This window comes from Erithacus rubecula (genome assembly GCF_903797595.1).
Source record: "Erithacus rubecula genome assembly, chromosome: 5".
NCBI classification, from domain to species: Eukaryota; Metazoa; Chordata; class Aves; order Passeriformes; family Muscicapidae; genus Erithacus; species Erithacus rubecula.
In genome coordinates this window covers 31,371,015-31,390,221 of record NC_136687.1, presented here as the reverse complement: position 1 = coordinate 31,390,221, position 19,207 = coordinate 31,371,015, and the positions used below count along the sequence as shown (strand labels likewise).

The following is a 19,207-nucleotide window of genomic DNA, read 5'->3' as shown; positions in this document are numbered from 1 at the left end:
ACAAATACTAGAATTAAATTTGCCTATGTAAATTTCAACTAGGTGATTTTTATATATCAAATACTACCATCTTCAGCTACATGATTCCTTCTTTTTTTCCAGATCATCCCTGATTCGGATCACAGGAGTAGCTGGGATGACCAAGAGCTTTTTTAATCACCCTGGCACAAAGAGTGGTCCAAGGCATTTTGGACTATGTAGTTGTTACCTTCTGAGCTTTTGCATGGTACTCATCACTATTTCATTAGTTCCACTCATGACTAACAATTTTTCAAGCCCCACCTGTGAGGCTGGAGATTATTATCTGTAATTGTCATAGGAGCCAGAGCAGATGGATGGGGCAGGGACACAGAAGTAATATCAGTTATTTACAAGGAATCCTCATATATCTTATTCAGACTTATTCCAGAAAGTGCAATGGTTCAATGTCCCCAAGTCCACTATGGTTTTATGAATGTGCTCTTGTCACCTCTACTGTGATTCTGATGGCATTGCACAGGAGCTGGCCCTGCATCATGCTCTTGTGCTCTTTTGCTGGCAGCACATACACTCCATCTTGAGCTACAGGTCAGTCTTGAGTCTGTCTATCTATATGCAAGCTAGTGAAAAGTTAATGTTTCCCTTTTAACTATGTCACAGACAGAAATATTTGAGAATTTTGAGTCCCTATCTTGAAGTTAAAAACTTCAGCAAGAGTCAGAAGTCCAGGAAGTTATACTGTTTTAAAGCTATGCTAAAATTCTGAATCAAGCAATTAGGGACTAAAGTAAAAGAATCCAGTGATCTGAGTACGCAGTTTAGGATGCTGAGCCCTATTTATGCAGAAAATCAGAATCATATAGGCCTATGTTCATGCCATAGCTTGATATTACAACCACAGAAATGTTTGAAGTTGTGAGTCTTCATCATTCTGCAAATGGACAATTAAGTTTCAAGCCAGCTCCTCAGACTCAGAAACAGGAAATACACCACCTGGTATCAACTTTGAGAATACATTTTAGGGGATGTGCAGCACCCAGGAAGTCTATTATAGGAATCCATTTCTACATAGCAAAAATTTAATACATGGACAAATCCTTTTGATAGCATCTGCTTCCTTTATTTCACACTTTGCAACTTCTGCCAGAAATCTGAGAGGGATCTAATGACTAGCAGTGCCCTTCATGAATGTTCCCTATTCATGCCCAGAGCACATCCTTGCTCAGTGAGGCAGAAGAGTTTTGGGAAAAACAGTATAGGATCATGCAAATATGGAATATATCAAAATGCAGATACCCAAGAAAGAAAAATCTCATTTTTCAGAGTTTGCTTTTACAGCTGCAGTAATACTCCTTGCAATTATTCTTACATTGGTCTGAGCCTTTCCTGTTCCTAAAGAATAAAAAGGTGACTGAAAATAGTTAGGTGTTGTTGTGAAAAATATTAGGTTTATTTTTTTTCCTACCCTTATCCTTATTCTGGTGGGAAGGACAGCATGTAAGTAAAAGCTTGGTTTCACTTCTTAGAGTTTCATTAAAAGATACATGATTACATAATATCATAATCATGTTTTATTTCAGTCTAGATGTCAGAAAACTAGCTCTATGAACTGTTTTGGGATTTGTGCCCTTTTTCATACACTAGTGAGCTTTGGTTATATTACAAATGGTGACCACTAAATTACCATTGCCATTTTAACTCAACGAAAGACTACAGGGAATAAGCATTAAAACAATTCTAGTTAATAATATTAATTATATAAAAGTGATTTTGGTAATGAATTTAGTTTCTGCTGACATGCTAGATAACCATATGGTTAATTTCAGAATCAATCAAGAATTTCCTTGGACTTTACTTAACAGGGTGACATACAATTTAAATACATGAAGTGTGATAAATACAAGCTGTCTTGATGAAGATCACTCTGTTCACTTAGATAATGATTGAATAAGAGAAGTGTAATAACAAATATGTACATAGATATTTTAAAGTAGAAATCAAGCCTGCCTGTTAGAATTATCAACAGAAAGTTTAGTATGGTTAACACTTTCCTTAGTTACGTACAGTAAGCAGAAGCAGTGTCATGCACAGAGAAAAACATTATCACACTTGCTACAGGACATAGGCAATCAGAGATATAATTTTGTTATTTCACTATTTCTTTGCACCTTTAACGCTGCAAATAGAAAACTGAATGTTATATAACTCTATGGTACACAAGGATGCTGCTTTAGTGAGACTGAACACCCTTTGAGGTTATTTTTATTTCAATTTTCTTATAAGACAGTTTACAAATTTGTCTCTAAAAATGAGGAGGAGATACTTTTGCAGGTCATTACTTGGCTAAAAATATAGTTTCACCATCATTGTTCAGATTGCTTTACTTTAGACACAGTGGGCTATACATAAACAGCATACAGGAAAGTAACACTGACATTCTAGTGAATATCTTCTAGCCACATTTGCTTTGCAACAGAAAGTGATGCTGTCCTTAATCATGACTCATAAAGCTGAAGTAGCCTCTGAACCAGAAGCATGGTACTTGACTGTCAACAGCTGGGTTGTCACTATAAAAATGATTGCCAACTTCAACTTGAACACTTTTGTAAAGTTAGATAGATGACATTTTTTTCTACTTTCCCAAGCCTTCAGAAAACTCCCCACTAAGCACTGATGCTTCAAAGGCATAAATTTAACAGAGTACCAGTTTGACTTTGGGCTGTGACCATGTTTATCAACAATAGGAATTAAACAAAACATATTTATGATAAGAAGTAATTTTTAAAATAATTTTTAAGCACTAAGTTTGCTACTAATTTGCCGGTGAAATACTATTCCCAAACTTTGTGGCATTAATGTGCATGAGTAGAGGATAGTAGCAACAACTTTACTCAAATGTTTTAGCTTTCTACCACAAGGTATAGATTATGTTTTGCTATAAGATATTTCTGCAGCCAGAGGAGAACACAGTACTGCTGGAAGGCTGTGTGCCAATGTCTTCGAGCTTCTTCTGTGCCCAGTTCAAGGAGATGGGGGTGGGGGGGAAATCTCAATCTAAACTTTATTCTAGTAAAGTATTTCAGTTAAGATATTTTTCAAAAATCAAAGGGGATTTAATCAGAATTGCCTAGACTAATTATAAAAATTGTCAGTAAAAGTGGCATGTACAACTCTACATCTTATGAAAGTTAATAATTTTTCCTCCATTTCAATACTCAGGTGAAAATGGATTTTAAAAATCTAAACAAATAAACCCCACCATCAACAATCAAGAAAATCACAAAAAAACACCCCAAAAAACCACACAAACAAAAAATGAAAATAGAGGAAAAAAGGGTGGAATTTTCAGATTCCAGAAAGTGGATGCTTGAGATACAGATGTGGCCCAGAAGGGGAGATGGGCATATGCTCCCATAGATGTTAAGAAACCTTACTGCATTACATTGCAGTAAATGGCCCTACTGCAAGTCCGGTATTTTTTTGTTGTTTTTTTTGGTTCTGTTTGTTTTCCTTTTTGATATCTGTAAACACTCTAATGGTATTACTTTACCCTGGCTTGTTTTTCTTAATGAAGAAAAACTACTTTGATGAGGTCTTTACTTTCTTCCCCTTAAAGTATCAGCCAGCCAGCCAGCCCAAGAGGGGAAGTGCTAATTTGCTAGTCTTCTCTGGTTTACTGTTTAGGCAAAGCTCCAACAGTTAAGCTGTGTTAAACTGCATTTTTTTTTAATCTAAGGGGGTGAGATGTGTTTATGTGTTTGAAGACATCATATTTGTTTTGAAGGTTTGCTCATCTGTTAGAAAATGTTCTCTAACAAGGTGCTCTTTTTGTCTGTGAGGGTCATTGAAGGTAGGCAGCAGTCACCTCGATTTTGTGAAGCTGAACAGGAAAGGCTAGGCTAAAAATTGCAGTCTTGTGCTATGTTATTAATCCCCATATGTTGCAGCCCACAAAAAGATGGTGCTGCAGAGAAATGTGCCAGATTTATTGGGGAAAGAGCAGAAAGCTATAGAAAGAGACGAAGAACTACTTTCAAAAAAGTTTTTAGTTGGCTGCAGCAACATTATGATTGTAAACAGAAATGCTGATACAGGAGCTTTTTGCAGTGAAATGGACTTAATGTGGAGAAGAGATAACAGGCAGATTTTTCTAAGAATACCAAATGTGTTGTGGTCCCTCATATTCTATATCTGTGAAGATAAGGGGATTTTGAGTCTGTGAAAAGAGAAGTCATAAGGGAGAAAACAAAGGAACTGGAATTAATTTCAGTGCTGGTTTCACTTGCACTTGCTGTAGACTCAAAATGATACATAACATTTCTCAATCTACCTGTCTGCTTCTCAGGAAAGAAATTATACCTATCATTTATTTTTATATTATGATGTTTAGGGAGCATGCCAAGCATGCACTACATCAGAAAAGTAAGCATAATGATCATTCAGGTTTCTGGGGAAAAAAGTCCTTTAGCATACCTTTTGTGCTCTATAGCAGAAGGAGGAAGATAGGTCAAGGCTACAGCTCAATCCAGATCCTGTTCTTTTTAGATGTAATTAATTTTGCCTCATAGGTAATCCTGTGATTATCTGGATTTCCATATATACCCCAAACTGCAAAGCTTAAGTGTATACCATACTAGCAAGAGAGGGATAGAATTGTTTGTTGGGCTTTGTATTGCTACTTGCAGGGTAGATATTTTTTCTTGCAATATAACTTGTTGATATATGATGATGAAACCAGCCTCTGTTTTAAATAACTTCTCCAAAAAGGAATAAATACTCAGACACTGATGTCTGGATCACTGCTTTCAGTACTAGACTGCTGCAGTATATAGCATTTTGAACAGTCATCTGTTCTTCATTTTTAAAATTGTGTATCATCACTTAAAAATCATTAGTACCAAAATCCCCTTAAAAATCTTCCTACAATTTTTGCCTGCACATTTATAGTTGTACTGTCTTTAATTATAGAACACAGACCACTCCTTGCAAATCAGTGCTATTTTAAGCACTCTTTGTAACCTTATGTACAACATCTATTCAGTACAGTATAAAGGACTTCTCCAGATGGTTTGATCATGACAGATAACCTTATTTATTGTTATGACAGTACAGGGGCAAGCTGCACCTGTGGTCTCTTCCCCAATCTGTCTTGCAGGATTCTATTTCAAGCAACAAACCTTACCAACACTTTGGCAGGATGGAATATGGCAGTTGACCTAACTTCAGACTGAAGCCATGCTCCAGTTTCGTGTCAATCAGTGCCTTATTCATCCTTTATACAACCTTTATAAGTTTTTTTTCAGATAGACTATGCCACCATTTCTTCTTTTACTTTACTGTTCTTAGTCTTCATAGTAGGACACTGCTCCCTTTTCTGATAGGGTGAACCTGGTGAGCCCAACTGTAAATTTTGATTTTGTCTCAGTGACACATTTCTGTAAGGTTTTGTGACAAAGATCAAAGTTACAAAGAGTATCTCCCTAAAAAGACGTGTTATCCATTCCCTGCAGAAACACATCACAAGTACAGGAAAGGTTGATCACAATAGGTTCACTTGCCCAGGTCAGTGGAACATGCAGGTGGTTGAGCTGCAGGAGGTGGTGATAAGGCTATATAACATCAGGGAGGCTGAGAAGGAGTTAAATAGCTATTTCCAAGTACAGTCTGCAGGGAATGCAGAGCCTGCAGCCAAACAGCTGAAAACTTCCCCCAACAGCACACACACAGTAGGAAAGGGGCCAGTAATACATAAGAATGGAAGCTTGCAATGGCAAGGACCAGCAGGAGAAAGAGACTTCCTTGAAGCCTAAGCTGCCCTCACAGAACCCCTTCACTGCTCTGCAAACTGAAGGGGAAAGACCCATCACCTCAGGAGAGCTGCTGGGGCTGAGTAATGCAGTCCAACCTGCTCCCTGTGCAGCAACCATTGCAGCTAAGAAGAGGCTACAGGTACTAAATAGTGACTTCTGAGAGCTATGGAGGCACCCATGTGGCAGCTCAAAGTGCTCTCTAGAGAGGTGTGCTGCTCACATCAGGGATGTCACCAAGACTATAAAGCCATATACTGACTCCTGGCTACTATCCACTGCCATTTTTTCACATGGGCACCAGTGATGCTGCCAGAAGCAGTCTGAGGAGTATCAAGAAGGATTACAAAATCCTGGAAGCACCAGTAAGGGAATCTGGAACACAGGTAGTTTTTTTCATCAGTCCTGCTAGTCAGAGGAAAGGGGTTTGAAAGAGCTGGCTGACTCTTTGACAAATGGTGACACAGCTGGGGGTTTATCTGTTACACCATGGGATTCACTTTGGGAAACCTGGTCTGCTGGGGGCTGATGGAGCTCATCTATCAGAGGAAGACAACAGCATCTTCATTCATACATTTGACAAGATGACGAAGACTTTAAATGAAACTTCCCAGGGAAAGGGAATTTTTATCCATTCCACTCCTACCAATTTATTCCAGTGCCAGCAATAGATGCTCAGAAGCCTGTAGAGGTGTCTGGGAAGCAGTAGAGCACATGAAGAGCACAAAGCAATTCCACTGTTTCAGCCAGTAAGTCAGCTTCACTGGGGACACAATTTAGATGCCTCTATGGAAGACCAAGTACCATGAGTAACAGACAAGGATTTAGACATGTGCATGCCTGTAGGGATATGATCTTACTGGCATCACAGAAATGTGGTGGGGTGGCTTCTGTGACTGGAATGTTGGAATGGAAAGATATAGACTCTTTAGGAAGAACAGATATGGGAGGCCAGGAGGTGGTGGTGTTGCTCTCTCTGTTAATGACCAGCTGGGGTGCATGGAGTTCTGCCTGGGGATGGATGAGGAGTTTGCCAAAAGCTTCTAGCTCAGGATAAAGGGAGTGCAGGGACAGGTGACACTGTAGTGAGGGTCTGCTACAGGCCATCTGACCAGGAATACCACTTGTATGAGGCCTTTACAAGCAGCTGGGAGCAGTCCTGTGTACAGAAGGCCTGGCTCTCATGGGGCACTTCAACTACCCCAGTATCTGTTAAAGGGGCAGCATCACAGAGCATTAGCATTCTAGGAGGTTTCTGGAAATACTTTCAGGATCATAACTTCCTTCTCTAAATGAAAGAGGTTCCAACAAGGTGCCCATGGTTGGAACTAGGTGGTCTTTCACGTCCCTTCCCACCTAAACCATTCTATGAGCATGGCAGCATGACTCTATACAAGTAAGGATGATGTTGCTTAAAACATATTATTCTCTCAAATTTAGGCAAACCCAAGTACTTCATTTTTAACCTCAATTTTTTCTGCACAACCATGTTGCATTCTCAGGATCACTCCTGCATCATTTTTCCAGTGCTACCTTAATCCCTTCCTTTCTGTGAGATTTTTGCTAACCTTTTAATACTCTTTTTAATCATAAAATTCCAACAAGTTAAAGAAACCTATTAATCAAGCTGAAATCAGGCAGACAATTTTTGTAATTAGTTCTTCTCCTTATCTTATTAACTCTTGAAATGTCTATATTATATTTTTTTCTGTGATGATTTTGTTTTCTAGCAGTTTTATCCAACAAGCTGTAGTGATATCAGGTAGCCCAGTTAAAGAACACTAAATATTTTTAAAATATTGCTTTCTCTGTTTCTCAAAATTAATAAGCGTTTTTATATTATAATGAATACCATTATGTTTTAACTTCTTCACATTTTAAAATTTTAAGACTAGAATAAAAAAAAATATATTTAAAAAAATTCCCAATCAATAATGAAGAATAGAAAATTTTTAAATATAATTTGTCTATTTTCTGCTGTAGTCCTGTGAACTAAAACAGAAATTGAGATAAGAAAAAGTTGACAAATAAAAAGATTTATTGTGTACCAAAATGAGGCAGCAAAATGCTGAAACCCAAGTTATCAAATACAGGGTGTATTTTATATTAGAGCAAACTCTTCCCTTATTCATTAGTCAGCGATGGTTGTTGTCTTGACAGTAGAAAACATTGAGGTAGTACTGTCTGATTAATAACTTCTGTTTGCAATTTGGGTGTTGCTGACTACAATGGAATCCTTTTCAAAGTGACTCCGATGCTGTGTGATAAATGGATGGATTTCAGGAAGAGGCCTGCGTCTATAGGAAGTGCTGGCCATGGAGAAATTGTCCTCTGCTTATTTTCCTATTTTACTACTTATTTTCAATTAAATTTTAATTTATTTTTCTTTATACTTTTATATTTTCAAGTTCCTTATTATATACTTCTATATAGTTCTTGCATAAATATTTTTCTGTGGTCACTACAATTTCAGCAGAAACTACTAAAGATAAGAAATGTTCCATGGGGTTAAAAGATATATATAAAGCTTATTGGCTTATCTCCACCCTGTGTGTGAACACATTGATATTCAGGTTGAATTTCAGATTCTTTTTATTTTTCAAGGCTAATCAGTTAAATGTTTCATCAGTTAACAAAGAATAAACTGTGGTTCTCCATTTCCAACCCCATAATCTGTTTCTAGATTGAAAGCTAAGTATGTTTGCTATAGACTTCTTAGCTCTGATCACACACAAAAAATAAACTGAAGTTTATTTTTTATAGGAGACTCAGAAATTTTCTTAAAATATTAGTTTAACTGGAGGAAAGAACAAATCTATGGTGGTAGATTAATCAAAATACTTTCATTGTTCTGGTCTCTTTTTGAAGAAAAATAAAAATATTAAAGCAGGATAAAAATAATCTTTTTTTTCCCCAAAGACTAAAGTATTAACCATTTGAGAAACAGTGACTACAATTCAGTATAAATAGGCAAATATTAGTATTTTTTGTGTTATTACTTTTGTGGTAGAGAGCAGGAAAGACACTGATCAATAGGAATAAGGACCTCTGCACAGTACTGCCCATCAGCATTTGGATAGAGTTAGAGGAACTGTGAAATCCCTGCCCATATCTCCAGTAGCATCTAAATGTGCAGATAAATGTTCAATGCTGCGCTGGAATTTATTTACTAGACACCACTGAAAATCAAACTCTAGGATGCAGATTAAGTAAACATAAGTACTCACCAACATGTCTAAGTGTGTGATTAACACTCCCACTACAAGTGTAAAGATGGAAGCTCTTTTAAGTCTGGTTTGATATCTGGAAGTGCCTTTCCCTTTCTTTATTGACCACAGGGGAAATTTTGGACAAGGCATCAAATTTTCAAAGTTCAATGAAGGCTTAAATTTGGCCGGGAGGGTGCATGAAGTAATTTTACTATTGTTCCTCTTTTTGATTTTCTCTTCAGTATAATTTAATTGCTATATAATATTCTTCACTGTAAGAAGCATTTTCTAACTGGTATTCTTTCGTGTTCTTTTCCTGTGAATTAATCCAGCTTTAAGTTGCTTCCATGACAATACATGATACCATGTGGCTCTCAGCAAGTTTTGTGTCGAATGTTTAGTACAACTGTGTTGACATTCTGCCAGGCTCTTGGTGAGAGCTGCTTGTAAGAAGTCTTGTAGTTGAATCTGATTCAGTTTAAGGCAGGTCACAAATCTCAGTCACAGTTCAATAGATCACCCAGATTTTATTGTCTGAGCTAGCCTCTTTTATGGCTGGCTTCCAAAACAGTGTATTGGGGTATGAGTTCAGAAGAGGCAAACTAGGAAACACGAAGGACTGAGAAGGCACCATGCTGCTAACATGCAATCTGTACTTTGGTAGTCCTCTGCTTCAGCTGTTGGCATTGTCCTTTGTGAATAACAACAAATTAAACCATTATAAAAACTGATATAATTGTTCAGAGGAACAAAGGTTCTGTGTCTCTTCTGTAGTTTAGTGTATTTATTATCTCTTCTGTCCTCTAAATCAAGAGAAGCAGCTGACAAGAAATGTGTTAAATGTTACTAGTAGGAAACCCAGATAGCAAGATTCAGGATTTTACTTCAGAAAATACAAGTGACAAGCCCTGGATAAATTCCTTTTTCTTTTCATTTAAAACAACCTACCCATAATGCCAGCCAATATTAAACATGGCCTTTCCTGAAATCTGTTATCATGTGAAAAATAGGTTAGACCTACTGAGAATATGACCAGATTTTGTAGTATGCATATATCCATAGCAATAGCATATATTCTGTTTTTCAGAATGAAAGTTGAACTTTTAAGTAGCAACTTTCAGTATTAACATTCTCAAGAGTGTATTGGTGTGTACTGCCAACATATGTGATAACCTGAAGCAGTCCACTGAAATCTCCCAGTAAATACAGTAACATTTCATGTCAGTGCATTCTGGAGAGGTTCTCTGTGCCTACTCCCTAGAAAACAATTTGTGGCTCCAAAAAGAAATTATTACAAGAAATGATTGTTTTACAAATATAAAATTACATTTGGGCATGAAATATTAAAAATATTTATTAATGGTATTACCATACATTTTCTGAATGCCATTAGCATAAATTATTATCCAAATTTTTATTAATATCTTTAAAAGACTGATTGCTCTCTCACTATAATGTTAATTTCATCACTCACTGTTATTTAGAATAAAAAAAATTAAATAATCCATGAGCAATAGCTAGTGCTTTTTTGCTGTTAAATTCAGTGCTGTTTTCTATTACTCCTCAGGTACATTGATTATATTGGAAATTTATAGTATGTGTTTCTCAAACTAGTGTTACAGAAAAAATATCTGTCTCTTAAACATATTTACAGAGAGTTTAGTAAAAGACCATGAAACATAATAGCAATTAAGAAGGTCATAACACTTGTTCTACTATTCCTGGATATGTAGTAAATCTCATTCTCCTTTTCACGTCTTCCCATTCTCCTCTTTTTCCTTGCAATAACCTTTATAATTATTATTGCTATTATTTATATAATTTTAGAGTATATGTTAACTTGTGTCCTTCAAGAAAATACAATATTTGTGACAGTGAAATTTATGACTCTTTTTTCTTCTTTATTTTCACATTGGAGCTTGCTATTTTATCTTTTCTCATCTTTCCTAGAGCAATCTTAGTTCTAGTTTGATTTTTTTATCATTATTATTATTAATACATTATATTTCTTATTTCAGCCATAGCCAAACAAGTTAGTTTTTTCTTGTTCTCTGGAATGTAAACTTATTTTTTTCTCTAAGTTTTACTCCTTTTCATGCCTGAGTTATTAGCTGGTATGTTTATTTTCCAGACCAGCTCTTAAAATTTGTTTTCCTACCTTTAATTTAAAAATATATAAATAATTGTAGATATTTTATTTCCCTTAGGAATCCTAGGCAGAATATTTGATTGTCCTCAGATAAGTCTTGCCAAGAGGAAATATTTCTTGGGCAGCTGACACTGGTTAGCCCAGCTTGCTGGTAAACTCTCTGGAGCCCTGGCATGTGTCAGGCCAGCCAAAGCTGCCCAGCTGTTGAATCAGTGGTGAATTACTCTGATGCATTGTGCATCCCCACTTGCCCCCTCTGCTGAGTTTGCCTTGGTTTGCCTCTTGCATGTACAGTCAAAGAGTCTGGGCTAGGAAAGGGAAATACAATCTAACTTCAGCTATATAATATCTGTCCCTCAACATCAGGCCAGCATCAGCAATTTCACAAGGTCTAATAATCATGTTGGCACTCATGCAACCTGGCTGGAATCTGAGTGGTGTGCACATATTGCAGAACTTGTCCTGTTTTTCCAGGGAGGCCCAAAAACACAGGAGTATTTCTGCCTTCTGAAGGGCAAGAAGTAGATTTATGGCCTTTGCATTGTTACTAATAAAGTCCCATAGCTGTTCATTTTTAACTAAAGAACTAGTTTTATAAATAGATGGCACACTGTCTTCTAGACTCTAATTAAAACTTATTTTTCGTCCTTAGGTGTAATGACTACTCTTCTGAGATGAGCTCTTAATTAATGCACAGAGATCCTGAAAGTCCCACCTCTCAAAAGTCATGATTGACATCCAAGGATACAAAAATTGCACTAATTGAGCTTTCCATTTATACACTTTTCTGCAGCCAGCTCATCAGAAAAGGTAGGAGAACAAATGAGCATAATAGTTATTTTTCAGACATCTATATTCTCCTGAGGGTTGGGAGGGAGGGTGAAAAATCTTGCAGAACTATGGAATATTTTTAACTATAGGAGTCAACTCTTCAGATTTCAGATAAGATTTGTTTTAATATGAAAAGTATGGAGTTTTTGTTAATTCATAAACAGTTGACTAATGGCACAATATTCAATATTAAAAAATAAGTCTTATAAAGTCTTAAAAAACAAGTCATAAGGCAGTCACTATCACAAATAGTGTTGCATAGCAATATATATTTTCTGAACAGAAGTGTGGTGCTAAACTAAGATATTTCAATGGATGAGTAGTGGCCTATCTGGAAGTGTTTTCTTAATTTTGACCCACAGTGATCAGAGATTTTATAATACCTGTAAAGCAATTATTCTTTTCTAGATTTAATTTTATATTTTAATAATAAACTTTTCTTTGTGAGTAATTTAACTGCAAATTTTTCTGGGGTCAGTTAAGACAAAGTCATTGCATAAAGTCCAATATTCTCATCTGAGCTAAAGCCCACAAAAAGGTACTGAGAAGAACATAGGTAGATGAAAAGGAATAAAAAATGTTGGAAGCTATCGGAGATATTTGGCAGAACAATTGCATTGCAAATGGTATATAGGAAGTACAAGAAGCAGTCAAGAGGGGGGAAAATGGAAAGGAGGCCAAACCTATGCCTACATAAAAATTTATCTATGTTTTAAAAAGTAATTCAGGGTACAATAAGATACTCAGTCTCAGAAAACTTTCCTGTCAATGTTTTTTTGGCTGGATAACTTAAAACATTTTATCTTATTTATTCCTTATTTACGGCTTTAATTTCTGGTGCGTTACAAAAAATATAATTTGTGTAATTTTATACTTAAGAAATGGTAAAAGCTCACTGTAAGTTTCACTAGACTGTATATATGTAGTAATAGCTATTAAATAGGCATCAGATTTTCATGAAATAAATCTGTTCCATTTCAATGTTTATATTTTAGATTTAGCTGGTATCTCTGCTTTTTTCTAGAAATGGAAAGTATTCAAGGTGTGGGGATGTGTTTCAGAATCTTTTAGGATTGATTCTAAAAAGGAGCCAGCAGTTTAATCGGGGGGGTTAATCTTGAGGGCTAGAGGAATTAGACTTTCTTGAGGAATGTCTGTACTGAAGAAGATTAAAGTATAAATGCTTACTGACATATGCTTAAAACTGGAATAGAAACAGATCTAGCTGTTTGTATCTGGACTAAGGCATCCATGGGAAAAGTATAAACATGCATATTGTGAGGGCCAGGCTCTCTTTAACTTCTGAGATATTTTACCCCTCTACTGCTGTATAAAGGTTATAGAGAAAGGGTTTGTAAAGAAAACTGAAGCAAAGATTACATAAGGAAGAGAACTATGCCATCAAAGCAGTACAATTATTTTGCAACATCCCCTTTGTGCCTGAAAAGGTTCAGAAAATTTGTATTTTCTGTGCAAGGTTACAGAAGAAAGCAAACTGAGGGTATGGGTACAGAATGACTTAAGGGTCCAAGCCTATTCATTTCTTCTAATAAAAGTATAAGGACAAAGTCAAAGTTAAGAGTACAGAGATACAAATGAAGGCTAGAGAAAAAAAGGAATTTAAAAATAAATAATTAGAAAAGGGTTTATTTAAAATGTTCTTCAGATCTAGAATAAATTTATACTATTAGGGTTAGTGCAAAATTACTGCTAGACAGTCTATGAGAATGTTAATTTCATTTTCTTTGGGAAATAACTCTTTGTCCAAAGTAACCCATTGCAATTTTTTATATTTACCCAGAATTTATAATGTTATTGTGAATCTCCATATTACATGCATGAGGCAATATATGTAGGTTTTAAGTAAATTTTTCTCAGCCAAATTAGAGTGCATATTGTCTTCTCTCTAATTTGCCTACTTTGATAAAGATGAATTGTTTAAAACATTTTGGTAGAACCAAAAGATGTTTTAACTTGTTAAGGAGAGCAAAGATGCTTTTGTACAGCATAATACAGCTACTAGCATGTCAAGGTCTAACTTTATTATCACCCTTCAGAATTTGTGTAATTTTATACTTAAGAAATGGTAAAAGCTCACTGTAAGTTTCACTGGACTGTATATATGTAGTAATAGCTATTAACAGGAAATATATGCATACATTCAGAGTGCTGGCAGTGGTTTTAAACTGTAGTTAAAATGTATTTTGTGCTAATTCTAAATAATAGTTCTAGCTATAACAGCAGCTTTAAAGTTCATACCAAATGTCAGATCAACTGAGGCCAATGTATGCCTCTTACTTTTGGTAATCAATTAGACATTAATGATAGGTATTTCATTTTGAATAGCTGCAACAATAAATTATTCTCAGGGTAGCATGGTGGAGCCTAGTCTCCTTTGGCTTTTGGAACCAGTAAAATAACAGAACATCAGTCAAGTTAATAAAGTGTGCCCTTATTACACATTCTGCATCTGTACATAAACTGCCAGCATATGATCAAAGACTGCAGCTGTTTCAGTTATATCACAGTCACATCATAGACATTTTATAGTTATAGCAGAGAGAGTTCCAGGGACAACTCAGTCACCTTGAAGACATAGAGAGTTCAGTGGAACCTCATTAAATTGCACCTTGATATTATATGAAACTGGTAGAACATCTATTAGGTGGGGTATATAATTTCCTTGCTAAAATTGTTTTGTATGCATGTTTTATGCATTTCCTATATGTCTTCTCAAGAAATCCAGGGTTTTGTTCACACAAATCTTCAGAGTTCCATGTTTACACATTTTAATTTTGAACTCGTAGTCACCAAAGACAAAGGATTATTTATAGCCAAATGGCTGTGTTGTATTGCGCATGTGAAGCCATTAATAAAATTTTAATTAATAATTAAAATATTTTGAATGCAAGTTGGAATATTAAAGTGTGTTTTCACAGCTGTTGATATATTTTTTTCCATTTCTGTCTCATGGAATAATGTTTTCTTACATCAATGTGTTTTGTAATTGACTTTTTACAAAAGAAGTATTTCACCTGGTCTATTTTTTGTTAAAATCAGATGTGCTTTAATAGCAATAGGTTATTTTTTTTATATTACCACATTTCAGTCTGAGAAATAAAAAGAGGGAGAGACCTTAGTAAGAAAGTGATTCAAAGAGGTATTTTTGAAAAATATGTTTTACATATTACATAAATATGTTAGAGTAGCTAACTGCTGTATTTCAACAAATTAAAGCTGGCAATTTCCTTGTCTGGAATTTGAAGGACATTGTAACATCAGCTGCATTGTTGTTTTAGTACCACGTTAGAATTCATCAAAATAATATAACTTTATCATTTAGGAAGCTAAGTCAGCAATAAAATATAGGCAGCCACCTAATCTGAGAAGACATGAATCTCAATAGCTTTACCAAGTGTTGCAGGATTTAATTCCCAAAGAAAAATGGGTAAGAAAAAAGTGCCCAAGTTTACTCAAGCAATAGTTCTAATAAAAAAACAACCTTGTGTTATTAGCTATTCTTCCTAAACCTATTCACACTTTACAGGTAAAGACTGGTAATTCTGTGCATGTACAAAGGAAAAAAAAAATGAAAGAATGGTTTGTAAAACTAAGTTAGGTGGGATAATAATCTATTATGGTAACAATCAAATTGCTTGTCATGTCATGAAGGGTTATGCTTTAATTAAGCAATAAGGCATGACAGGGTGTGAATTACAATGTAATAATTCTTGTCTAGTGAATTGTTAGGCAAGAGGCCAAAGGCCTAGTGCCACTGAATGCTGCAGGAATGAATTATTATGCTGTAATTTAAACAATTCACTATCATATTGCCATAACTGTAAAATATTACATTCTAAATTTAAAAATGCATATTATAATTTTTCTATACCTAATTGCTCCTCCAGTAAACTATTTGGTTGCAAAGGCTATCACAGAAAAAAAAGCATTTTCTGTTTATGCTTAGATTTCTATTGCAAATAACCTTTGAATACAGTTGTTTATGAGAGATTTGAAAGATGCTATTTTGATACCATTCCTTCTTAAAATAAACAGAAAACATACTGTTCTGAGGAACAAAGGCTCCCTAAATTCTTTGTTTGAATTGTAGTCCCATTATGTCCAATGAAAAGAAAGGGCTTTGTGAAATTACCCTTAGCTTGGAGTCTTGCATTTAGTGTAGGCTTTGTTATCATCTTTACTTTTTGAGAACATTTTTTTTTTTTTCACATTCTTCCTTATTGACACCTCAGAAGGCACATCATTTATAGAGTACTTCAAATTAATCTTTTGGACTAATGCTTTTTAAAAAGTTGCATTTAATTATATTTTTTGCCCCATCTTCAGAAGCAAAGTCTATAAGACAAAAATACAAGTTTGTGAAAGACCTCACATTATATTCTTCTGCTACAAAGCTCAAAATCAAAGATACTGTAAATAGTTGGAAATGTTCAATAATGTGATGAACATTGATAATTTTTTGCTTTTTCATTGGTCATATGATATAGGTAGAAAACCCCATGTAGTTAAAATCTACAATGCATAATGTTTCCCACAGAAATATGCTAAGAAATCATACCTTATGGGCCATGTTGTAAAGTTATTTCATAGTTTACATGTCTGACTGGAAAAAGTTCAGCAGGTTCCACACCTTAACTTGGAGAAGTTAGAAGCCTCATCCGTTGGTCATTTATTTGTTTGTAGCTGGGTGACATCAATCATGTTAGTGGTACCAAAAAAGTCCCGAAACGATTTCTTCCCACTTGTTAGATTCAATAGAAACTGAAATAAAATATAGGGGCTTTCCTCATTCTTTTGCACTGCTTTTGCAGCAGTAATGGAAATCAATACAGCTTCCAGATGTCATAGGTCTGCTGTACAGTATCACTCCAATCTAATTCTCTATGTTTGTCCTGCTTTTCTTCTTTTTTTTTTTTTTTTCCTTCAGTTGGATTTTCCTGTTCAATCACAGGCTGACTGTGGCCTGATGCACTACTGAAAACCAGATATAGGAGCAATATGCAACTTGCAACTTAGCTGATTGAAGTTTATTGTCCTTAAGTAAAACCAGAATTTGCCCGTTGACTTAATCACATTACAGCTAATATACTTCCTTCCAGGGATGCAATACTTGCTATGATAAGACTTGCAAGCCATGTTTAATGCTTCTTTTTTTTATCATCACTTTTGTACTGTGGTTTAGATGTAGCAGTAATAGACCTTATGTAAGAAAAGGGTGGGTTTCTGTTAGTACATGAACAAAGAGACAATTTTTTTCCATAACACTTGAATTACAAGCAAATTTGCCTTCAAAGGATTCTTTGTACACTAAGAAAATCTGTCACTATGACACAGTTCAGAGGAGGAAGCAATTGGCTTAATTTTCTCAACAGTTGAGCATTTTCCTATTCTTCCTAAGTACAATTCATCAAAAAATAAAGTAGGTTTCACTTCTGATGTGCTTTACCCCAGACATTCAACGAATTTTGTTTTGTTTTCGTAGTTATTAGGCTATTTCTACTTGTTAACTTTCAGCAAACAGTTTGCTTTAATCATAGACTGCTGTCTAGATAAGGATTCACAGCAATTATTCATCACTAAAATGATTTTGAAGCTTGTAAGTCCTATGAACTGATGTTTTCACTTACTTTCTCCATTTTTATTACACAAATCCGGATAAATACTGCATAATTTGAGAAGAAAAATCAAGCAACAACAAAAATATTCAGGGTGAAGAATAATAAACTGCCATTTCAAGCTTCTATTTACAAATAGAAATGCTTCTGAGATTTGATTAGCAATGACATATTATATGACAAAAGAAGAAAAAGGATTTAGAAATGGAAACTAAAAATAGTTGTGTAGTAATTTAATAACCTGGCAGATTTTATTCCATCTGTTAGGAAGAGTTTGAAAGCCATTTCCTGCTGCCATTCACACTGCAGAGGCTTCAGAGTTCAGAGACAGAATCAAATACCTGATGTGAAAATCTGCTATTATGATTCATATCCAAAGATTCATATCAATATCTTTGCACAGAATATTTTTAGGTTTATTTAAAACTTGGATCTAAAGGTTTAGGATTATTATTTATCTTATTGTCAATGCCACACCTTGAGGCAGAAAAACTACCCAAAACATTTATTCCTTTCAAATTATGAAAATTTTTGAAACTCTTCTATGTGAGTGGACAATTTAAGAAACCAGATTTCTCAGGTGGCCCAGGATTCAAATTTCATTAACTTACTTTCAGGATGAAAGTACTGTACAGAAGGAAAGTACAGTGTGGTATTGATCTGTCCTATGTTGTCATTCAGACCTGATAAGCAAACTGGGGAAAGAGAACATCAGTCAAATTAGGGGACAGAAGGCATAAAGGAGAACATGTGCAGTACAAACCTATAGCTGATGAACTGGCATTGCAACAAACCATAAGTAAGTATGGACATGCAGTTTTCTGATGATGGTTTACTGAGTAACCCACATCTATCTGTTTACAGCTGGATAGTTGCTATAATTGTTTATTTCTGGGTGATACTTCACAGGTGTTTGAATGTAAGAAAATGTAAATTAATTTTTGTCTTTAATAGTGGAAAAGCTGTAAGGCTCGTTGTCATGTTATTCCAAGTGACAGCATCAGACTGGGGAAGTGAGAACATAGTTTAGAAGTGTGCATGGGTGAGTGGCACAAGCTGCTGTCAGGACTATAAACTCATTTTACATGGATAAGGGTCTTTTGCATTTAGTCATTCAAAAAAAGAAACAAGGGAACAATGAAACTTCATTGGCATCTGGAATTTGATTTAGGGTTTTTTTCCTTATAAGGTGGCCAGAAGAAACAGAGATAAGTTCTTTTATATTTGAAAAAAAAAAAAAAAAATCCACCTTCCTGTTAGAAAGAGTTTTCATGAAAAATTAAAACCCTTACGTAATGCACTTTCCACCCATTTACACATTCTCATGCTCTTTGCAAGATTTTAAATGCTCTGGCCCAAGATTCTGTTTTATTTCAGCTGAAATACTAGTTAGAAATTAAAATAAAATAGTTCATTTTAGTCATAGTAAAAAGGAGTTCTGACAGCTCTACCTGACAGTGAGGGGTTTTTTTTTATGTTTGTCTTATAGAAAATTTCATCCCTACTTTGTAGGAAGCTATGCAGGTTTATGATGAAAGCAGTATGAATATTTATTCTGATTCTGTAGGATGTGCACTTGCTCATATATTTTCAGAA

At 35.1% G+C, this 19,207-nt stretch overlaps 1 protein-coding gene across 2 annotated transcripts in view; it reads left to right on the top strand.

Annotated features, from left to right (window-relative positions):
- The window catches only part of TENM3 (teneurin transmembrane protein 3), a 960,849-nt gene that overhangs the window by 358,750 nt on the left and 582,892 nt on the right, over positions 1-19,207 (top strand). For both annotated transcript variants that reach the window (XM_079305926.1, XM_079305927.1), the window contains exon 4: positions 11,797-11,954. The gene's annotated coding sequence lies outside the window, so the exon portion shown is untranslated. The remainder of the gene's footprint in view (positions 1-11,796; positions 11,955-19,207) is intronic.